The sequence below is a fragment of the Eptatretus burgeri genome, chromosome 17 (assembly GCF_056783735.1).
Source record: "Eptatretus burgeri isolate ZD-2024b chromosome 17, Ebu_testis_v1, whole genome shotgun sequence".
Classification (NCBI taxonomy): Eukaryota; Metazoa; Chordata; class Myxini; order Myxiniformes; family Myxinidae; genus Eptatretus; species Eptatretus burgeri.
In genome coordinates, this window is record NC_140977.1 from 52,497,151 (window position 1) to 52,507,620 (window position 10,470).

The following is a 10,470-nucleotide window of genomic DNA, read 5'->3' on the forward strand; positions in this document are numbered from 1 at the left end:
CACTGCAGCCACAGTACCAACAGCAGCAGCCACAGTGCCAGCCGATGATGCCTCCTCCCCCTCAACATGGGTTCCAGCTTCCTCCTCCTCTGATTACGCAGCAGCCAAGCTCCGCCTCTGCATCTGCTGCTGTAGGCTCGGCTGACCAGGTACTGAACCAGAGCCCAAGCGCCTTTGACACTAGCAGTCAGAGTATGTTTAACTTCTCTGGACTCTCAGGAATGCTCAACCTGTCCAGCGATCCTATTGCTGCAAGCACCGCGTGTGGGGAGCTGAAGACACCTCCACTACCAGAGAAGAACAACTACATACAGGACAGTGCCATTTGTGTACTTCTCCAGATTTACAGAGACATTGTTTTGGCCATGTTTGTGGCATTTTGTATATACGTTTGACCAGTGTTATCATGTTCCATTATTTTTCAGAGCACTGAATAAAAGCTGAGCAAACTCTTGATGTTTGTTGATGTTATTTTTTTAATATTTAATTCATAAACAATAATTAATAATAACAAGCCAGTAGGGGACATGGCTGCTCGCTCTAGATGGAAAGCTGGCCGACGCGAATAGCTGATATTCATGTACATGCTATCAATCAATTTAGCACAATAAATATGATTATCACAGCCCTCTTAGTTTGCGCCCAGAAAGCCGCCTTGTGAAATTTCAGGCATGTTTCCAAAGAGACTAACAAATGGCAGCCCTGGTAATCCCATTTATCTATTCGCTAAAGATTTTATTTTTTTATATGATGCTGTAAGACATTCTCCTTGGGCACAAAAAAAACAGATCCCTCGCAGGTCCAGTTTCGGAAGTATTGATTTTTTTGTACAGTCCACAATAAGTGTACGATGTACGATAAAGTATTTTAGCTGTTGCTGAGCAACGGAGGTGTGCATAGCAACCGTTCATTTTTGTGTACATGCTCGCCACATTGTACACATTTCACCCAAGTTTCATCAAAATCAGACTCTTTCTCTTAGAGATATTCGCAATTAACCGTTTCTGAAATGTTCGACATGTACTCGCCCAAAACCTATCTCCTCCTACAAATATTTTTTGTTAGGGCTGCAAATTGGCATGAAGGGAGCGAGATAGATTGCGCACAGAACTCTAAGCTTCGATTTTTCGATTTTTTTTTTGAATTTTTTGACCACTTTAAAGGGCGGTTGCTATGCCGTTGCTAGGGCCCGGGGTCCCATATTCGAAAGCACACGATTCCCAGAAATATTGGTCCTACCTACCAAATTTCATTGGAATCGGTTGATTGGTTTAGCCCCTAGGCTTGACCAAAGTTTCGCGGACAGACAGACAGATGGAAATGTCCAGAATAAGGGTGCTCTAAAAGCAGCCAATAAATTATGGCCTTATCCTTTATGTCTTTATCCTTTGTAAATCAATGAAACGATGTTCATTTCAAGAGGAATGTTACTGTCTCTGAGGTCCTTTATTGCCTGAACAATGCAGTAATACAAATATCTAAATCATCCTGTCTTGCCACGGAACTGCGCCAGTTGGGGAGTTAACCCAGTGCTTGAGGAGATTCCTCTGTTTCTTTCCATCCTTGGAGGCAGTGTTGTGGCCAGTAGCTGTCTGTGTATCCTCCAAGTGATGTCCCTCTCGCCATGCTCCTGGAACAAGGTCGCGTTTCTCATTCTCTGCCCAGTCAAGCTGCTGGTTCTGTAGTCCTGGGTACCTGGAATTTGAATTTTATTTTATTTACTTATAAAGCGCACCTGTAATAAAAACATATATTCTAATGCGCTGTACAATAAAAAGTAATATAATGATACATATAACATTTAAGGTAAATCATATAATTTTTATAAGCATAGGCAAAAAGTTAAATTGCATTGTATACTGTATAATATATGCCATGTAAACATGAATTACCTTGTCCTCATGAGGCTGTGCAGGATCACGCATGCTTTGACAATGAGCTTGACAGTGGAAGGGTGATACTGCATGGTACTTAGCAGAACCTGGAATCTGTTAGCCAGGATGCTGAATGCATTTTCTACTACCCTCTTTGCTCGGCTAAGCCTGTAGTTGAAGATGCGTTGCTCATTCGTCAGACCCCGGAGGCTGTATGGCTTCATCATGGTTGGTCGTAAGGCAAAGGCATCGTCACCGATAAAGAAGTAAGGCACGTCCTGGTTGTCGTTTGGAAGAGGCTCAGGGTCAGGGAAACCAAGGGTACCATCTTCAGCGCATTCCTTCAGCTCACAGTCATTGTATATCTGCGCATCTGATGCTGATCCAGTACCGCCGACATCTGCCCAAATGATTTTGTAGTCAGCATCCACAAACGCCATCAGAACAATAGAGTAGAATCCTTTATAGTTGAAGTATTGGGACCCACTCTTTGGAGGACGGCGGCAGGCCACGTGCTTCCCGTCAAGTGTCCCACATGTATGGGGAAAGTTCCATCTTTGGAAGAACTTGTCAGCTATGGCGCGCCAACCATCAGGAGTACTTGGGCAAACCAGCACCTCATCCACGTATTCGTCAATAATGGCTTGACAGACTTGTCTGACCACTAGGGACTGGGTGTTATGAGGGACCCTCCATCCGAACTTCATCGAGGCATACTTGTTTCCAGAGGCAAGGTGACGCAATGTAAGTGCCAGCCTCATGCCAGGCTCAAGCGGATCCCTGTAGAAGGTGTACTGCTTGGTTATCCTTGGACCCACTCTGGCTAGCAGCTCGTCGAGCATCGCTGGGGGCATACGCAGGAAGTTGGTGAAGGATGCATGGTCCTCGTTACGGAGTTCCACCATGAGCTGGTCATACATGCCAAACTGCCGTCGCCTCCCGATCCATGGTCTCACCCAGTTCCTTCTCCTCCGTTCACCTCTTCTTCTCCTGGCAATATTGGCACGCAACTGGTACAGTGTCAAATCGATGAGGTCATGTTGATGTTGGAGGACAGGTAGGTATTGTCGTCTCAGCCTTGCCGGATCCTCCATCTCTCGGATGACATGGACATGTACTCACCACGGAGTCTGAAACACTGACGGGGTCCTCCTGTGTGAACCCCATTTTAATATACCAATCCCCCTAAACGCTGCCAATATGCCATTATACGGTAGCTGTAAGTTAGATACACGTTCAGTAAGTTCTGTGGTCGTCCGGAAGACGTCAAATACGTCTACATACGTCAATGTGCGTTGGTGATACGTTACACATAGGTTCAAAGCACGTTACTCATAGGTTAGAAATAAGTTTCGGGTTCGCTAAACATTACCTCGACGTGTTTCGACTTATGAGTAACGTGTGTCGACGTGTGTCAACGATCGCTTAACGTGCCTACAACACGTTACTCATAGGTTAGAAATAAGTTTCGGGTACGCTAAACATTACCTGGACGTGTTTCGACTTATGATTAACTTACAAGTAACGTGTCGACGTGTGTCAACGATCGCGTAACGTGCCTACAACTTATGGCCAGCGTATGCGGAACGTGTGAGTCATACGCTGGCATACGTCGAAAATTTTTGAGCATGTTAAAATTTGTCGACGAGCTCGGCGTACTACGGCGTATGCCAGCGTACTACGACGTATACCAGCGTGCTTCAGCGTGCTCTTAACGTATACAAAACTTACCCATAACGTATTCGACGTGTGCCAGCGTTTTAGACAAATTTTTCATACGTCGGCATATGCTGGCTAAATCGTCAAGGTGTGACAGCGGCTTAAGGTGGAGTGGCCAGGATAAACCCCAAATCGATGATGTGGTAGTATGAGTAGAGGGAGTTAGGAGATGAGGTCAGCCTTGAGGTCAGCCTTGAGGTCTGCAAAGATCACCAATTCCATCACCTTGCTGATTATGGAGAGAATGCTTACTGATCTGAAGTTAAGAGGGTCTGTCTTGGAACTTGTATACATCGGAATGCCATAAGCTACCTTCTGTTATGATCGTGATGAGGGCAAGCAAGATGGCCGTTATGCAACCTGCGGCTTTTTAAGGACGTACGTGCGGCTCTCATCTCTGATCGATGAAATCCCGTTTTACTCATTATCAATTATCAGTAAAATATTTGTGAGCTGTTTTGTATGTAGCCTGTGGCTACTGGTTGCATCATTTTCTGGAAGCGTAGCTGTGCCACTGATGCAGTGCCCCTGTTCCCATTCAGTTGGTACTGATTTCCACCGACCTCGAAAGGATGGCAGGCTGAGTCAATGCACCCTGTGTTAGTTCATCGGCACAACAGGGGCTCAAACTCAAGACCCTAGGATCTTAAGCCAGCCACCTTAACCGTTTGGCCAACAGGCTTTATCTTTGTGAGTGTCGTGAAAGGATAAAATAATACTTGAGAACATTGGCAATGATCAACATGAAAAATATTTCCAATTACTGGTGAATGCTGTTAGCATGACGTACATACACATTGTGCTCCGCACATCATCCACTATGATTATTTTGGCCATCTTGTCCACAATCCTGTTGTGAAGCCTCAACCTCCAGCATCAGTTTAGAATTCGAACCGCCTCTTCTGAAAAATCTGCAAAGCCCTGATCCTCGCTGGGAAGGTAAGCGAGAATCCCAATAATGAACGACTTGCATCTAAATAACAAACGAGATGTTGTTTTGATAATGGTTCATAACACCCCCTTTACAAGGTGGGGTTGTTGTGTGACGTCACCACATTTGCGATCCGCCCTCTTGGGAGTACCAAGGAAACAACGTGGAACGACACGTGACCCGCATCATTAGCCCGTCCCCCGCGCAGCGGGAGACAGTTTTGCAATCACTTCTGTGTGTATGGGAGATAGGGTCGTGTGTGTCTGTCCAGGATGTAACGTTTTTACCATTGGAGCTTTTGTCATCAAATTTTCAACAAAGCTTTATGATGAGAATATGGAGAAGCCAAAGTAATAATTTGGTCAAAAGGTCAAGGTTGCATATTATGGATCGTCAATTTTCATTCGATATACAGCGTGTTCCAAAAAGACCTGGACAACTTTTGTTGTTCATATGTTTAGAACCACAAATTATGCAATTATATCGTTTGTTTATAAATGATACAGAAACTCATAAAGTTTTATGCACACCATTGTAGTGGAATTTATTTACTTACAATCAAATAGACTCCTCAGGTTCAGAATTCAGATCATTTATTGCGAGAATAGTAAAAGCAACACACAGACAGAATTCTTTAGCTATAGTGTCGGATTATGCTTGTCATCTCTCCGAACCCCACAGAATCCATTTTTATACATTTTGAAGTGATATGTTGTCAACATATTTCGCAAGAAAAGTTTCTTTCAACATCATGCCATTACAGCAAGTTGATTTTCAAACCTCATGATGATTTTGCAAAATTTTCATTGTTATACAGGGATTAAACAAAAGATCTCGAAAAAGGCTTGTTTGTACAAAGAACACTCCAAACATTTTTTAGCAAGTTGTTAGAGACTTGCACTGTATTCATATTATAAAGAATTTATAATTCCACAGACGAATCTCAAATGGTTAAAAAAGAAAATGTTGAGACGTGTGGTTTGGGTGATTTCAATGTAATGCACGAGGCTTGCGTGAGATGTCACCCTTGCCGTACACAACGACTGTAATCTGCAAGACTCAGAATTTCGCAGTCATTAATTAATTAACACATTGTTATAAAAGCCATTATTATAACGATACATTGTCCATCCAATTATCAATTAATTTAAAGCTTCATGGAGAATATATTGTTATGGTTGTGGGGGTAGATGGAGGAATTTAGTCGGGAATTTAGCATTTAATAGAGTAGTTTGGTCCGTGGACGTGTAGGAGGCATCTCGATGTAATTAAGTAGGGAATCTGTGAGCTTAAGTGTTACGTGTCACCATACCGTGGGTGGTGTCATGTTAATTCGATAGGGATTAAGAATAAGTTCCCCCAGTATGTAATCGCGCCTCTGTGACTTTTCCCTATGTTTTTATATTTCAAAATCGGCAATGAAGGTGGGGAAACATGTCCCTAAAACAACTATAAGCAAACGTGCTGAGTTGGCAGAATCCCCGCCTCCAAGGGTGACGGCGGGTGAAGTCACGCCCCCAAGGCTGATGATTGATGGGCGTGACGTCAGAGGCTAGTCAAGCGGGCGGAGGCACCGCCTTCCCGTGTTTTCCTGCGAGCAAGCCACGCATGAGGAGAGTGGAGTTCAGGTGAGCGCACGCACGAGGAGGATGGCATGATCCTTGTATTCGTGTTGAGGCAATTTGGCTCGTGTGGTGAAGCCAGACGCTGGCCTTTGGCTCTTGGTTGAGTCGGTGAGGCAAATCGATGCACGAAGCAGCAGCACTGGGGCTCTGAGCCTTGGTGTTGAGTGCCGCTTGCGGATTGCCTGGCGTACGTTTATCCTGCTACGAGAGAAGCAGCTTAGTGCCATTTTGCAGGCGCCTGCACGTGCTGGTGGAAGCGCCTCAATTCCAAATTCCACAAAGACCAGCTCTGGGCTAAGCAAAGTACAAGAATAAAGGAAGGGTTTTCTTTTTATTTTGTTTTCCTTTTGTCTGTATTTAAGTCTGTGTGAAGAGGTGCCTCGACTTTAGGATTTATTTACTTCACGTTATTGTCATCACCTTTTGATGACTGTCCTTTGTAAATATTTGTCTATTTTTCATTAAATGTGTTCATTATAAGTAACTGTATCCGTGTATTTGTAGTGGGGTTCGAGTAGAAATCCCCTCCCCCTCCCGCCCCGCCCCCTGTGCTATGTGCCTCCGTCCCTCCATCATTGCACCCCACCCCTCCCGCATGCGTTAAAATCTCTGAGGATCAACGTATCCACCTATTATAAAGGAAAGACTGCTCGATCATCCGGGGCTGGCGGTGTTAACCGCACGCCACCAAATTTGGGTCGGGGGATTAACCTGAACCGCCACACCCGCGACAATATGATTGATACACTTGTATGACTCGAAATAATAAATCTAAATTCCTGTAATGAATTCTAATCAACTGTAAAGCAATATATTTCTGATAATTATCGTTGCGACTGCAAAGTATGTAATCAATTGTGTATAAACTTAAAATGTACACATACTTGCCTATATAAAGCTCAGTTATATAACATAGTAATACGAATATCCATTATCGATATTCGTATTTATGGTTAGACAAGTACGTGCACAGGTTAATTGTTTGTTCTCTGCGACAGAGCATTTCCAAGGCAAACACCTTCCATTTGGGTCCATCATTTGAGTTCCTGCAGTATATGCACCTTATAGGCATAAAGCTTCAGTCTTTTATGCAAATTCCTGTGCACAGTGACTGTTGGTAGTCCCAGTTCTCTGGATGCGCGTCGGATTGATTTTCTGGGAGTTTGTTGAAATGATTCACTCACTCGTTCAACATCTGCTGCACTTATGCTTGGTCGATCGGTACATTTCTGTTTCTGACAACTTCCAGTCTCCTTTCACCGCTTGCACCACTCTCTGACGCAAGTCCGCGATGGCGGATTCTTTCCATACCTTGTACAGAAATTACGCTGAACTTGCGTGTCGGATCTCGTCTCGATGAACCATTCGACGCACTGAGCTTTCTCCTGTGGAGTCGCCATTTCGTTTTTACATTAAACCACCAGACCTGAAAGCAAAGAAAACTTAATGAGTTTATGTATCATATAGAACAAAGGGTATTGTTTCCTCGTTTGTGGTACTAAATATTTTAACAATCAAAGTTGTCCAGATCTTTTTGGAACACCCTGTACTGTACCTGAAATTTTTAGAGTTTGCATATTGGGTCACTGAATTGGTTCACCAATCGAAGCTTGAAGGCGATTGTTTTTTTTAGATCAAAAGGTCAAAGGTCAAGGTCACATAAAATCGTCAATTTCAATCCTCTTGATTTGAAATTTTAAGAGTTTGCATATTGGGTCACTGAATTGGTTCACCAATAAAACACTTATTGAAGCCGATTATTTTGAGGTCAGAAGATCAAAGGTCACAACATCATTAATTTCCATCTGATTGACTTGAAATTTGAGCGGAGTTTGCGTATTGTGTCACTGAAGTCTATCACTTTTGAGGTCAATAAGTCAAGGTCACCTAAAATCGTCAACTTTTTTTTGTATTTTCTTTGGCTGTTTTCGTCATGTTTAGCATACAGAAGAAAAAGAAGGAGAAGAAGAAGAAAAAGAAGAAGTCTGAATACGAAGTGGACATGGACAGGCTTTGCATTTTCAGATTCTTTCTAATTTTATTTTTATTTACATTTGTTAAAATAGGAGTTAAAATTGTGAATTTTTGCACAGTATCTTATTGTGGGAGGATTGCTTGTCATATGCTATCTCATCTGGGTTTGATTCCTGACTTGACTATCTTGGGCCGACCACGTGCCTCGTGGTTGCAGCAGGTTGATCGACATCTCAAGGAGATGGGGATGGGCCAGGCATCTGCCTGGGGGATGGCCAGACGCAGGCCCCTGGAGTATCGGCGGAAAGTGGACGCAGCGACGCGCTGCTCTGGCGCATGCTCCCATACCTGACCTGACCTGACTATAAACTGTCTGATTGCTGCTTCACAACCAGTAGTCAGGCAGCAGTTGTCACTATCTGATCAGTACTTCAATAAATTTGCCAACTTTGATTTTTCACTTTTATTTGTTCAAGGACATCATACTGAATCACTTTCAACTTGTCTTCCAATTTTCAGTGTCATATTTCACCACCTGGGGGTGCTTTTTCAAAATGGCTGCCAAAATCACAGAAAAATGTTAAAAACATAATATTGACCACACATATCAACTGATATGATGATGTTTTCTGGATTGTTTCATCCTAGTGATACTAATTATGAACTCTTGTTGTTTTGCAGGGCTCAAGCTGATGCCGGGCCATGTTGTCTGTTACCATGAAAGCAAAGATCTGACCAATTGAAATATGGAACAGTGCATCATTTGTGCAGAAAAACGGAAAGATGAATTTTCATTAGCAAGTGAAATATCTCTCAACAATATTAAATTGTTCAGTGAAAGATGGGCTAGACTTGGTAAAAACATTAACATTCATGATAGAGTAAAGCAGATGAACATTGTTGCAGGGGCAGAATATCGCTACCACAGAAAATGTTACAAATCACTTTGTAACCAAGCTAACCTTGAGAAAGCTGAAAGAAGTCATGAAGAAGATTTAAAATGTACAGTGAACAAAAAGAGAGGGAGGCCAAGTACAAGTTCTGTACCGTCAACTCCAAAAACAAAGAAAACGTTTGATCAGGAATTGTGTGTTTTCTGTCAGGGCAGAAGTGTGGAAAAACTGCATCAAGTTTGCAGTGAGCCTATGGGAAGGAAGTTCTTACAGATAAAGGAACTGAGCACAAATGAAGATGTCCGTGCAAGATAGGCACTCCTTTCTGATGCCGTGGATGCATTTGCCCAAAACTGTAAATACCATCTGACCTGTTTCAGAAAGGAAACCAGACGCATTGAATCTTTCCAGAGTACAAACACTTGTTCGTCTGAAAATGAAGCCATCGGAAAGGCCATATGTGACATTGAAATTGTCAACATAGTGCAGTTGATAATCACCAATAGTGACAGTTTCCCAAGCATTGACGTGAAGACAATCAACAATGCCTATATTAAACTCCTTGAAGAACATGATGTAACAGTTCAAAGAACTAACTTTAAGCAGCACCTGAAGTCTCTTTTACTTGAGAAGATACCTGGGATTGATTTTGTCAAGCATGGGCCTAAACCAGAAATTGTTGTGTCACAGTTAGTCAAAGACAAAATCCTCACATATGAGTATGAAACATCAGATGTGGATGAAGAGATGGAAATTCTTAGTAGGGCTTCAAAGATAATTCGAAGAGAAGTTGACAACATGAAAAACTGGCATTGATGACTTTGAAACACCTAAGAAGCTATTGCAGCTAGTGAGGTGGATAACCTATGGTTAGGGTTGGGCATACAACCATACTTTTTTTGAAAGGAGTGTTTTTTATGGCCATTTTTCACGATCACCACAAATCCGTTGAACTTTTTGACATAGGATGATGTCTTAGGTTGGTAAAATGCAAAAATTCAAAATGGCCACCAAATTTACCCACTTTTCAGGTAAAATTTGATAATTATGGCTTACTAGGGCATGTGATATTTCATTTCTTATGTTTTCAGGGTCGTTGATATCGAATATGAGGTCAAAACAGTGACACATGATGGCTGTATGGATTTATCACTAAACATGGATATTTTCGATGGAAAATACCCACTTTTCAATTTCAGAACGAATTTTGAATTGATTAATCAACTATATCCTTTGTTTTTGATGTACATTTTTCGTGCCGTTACAGTTACTGTTACAGTTGAATTTTTGCATTTTACCAACCTAAGACATCATCCTCGGTCAAAAATTTCAACGGATTCATGATCAGCGTGAAAAATGGCCATAAAAAACATTCCTTTCAACGGGACAACAGAGAAAAGGTCGATCTGTGTCCAAACATATGATGGTCCACATACTACTCTACAAGTCAAAAG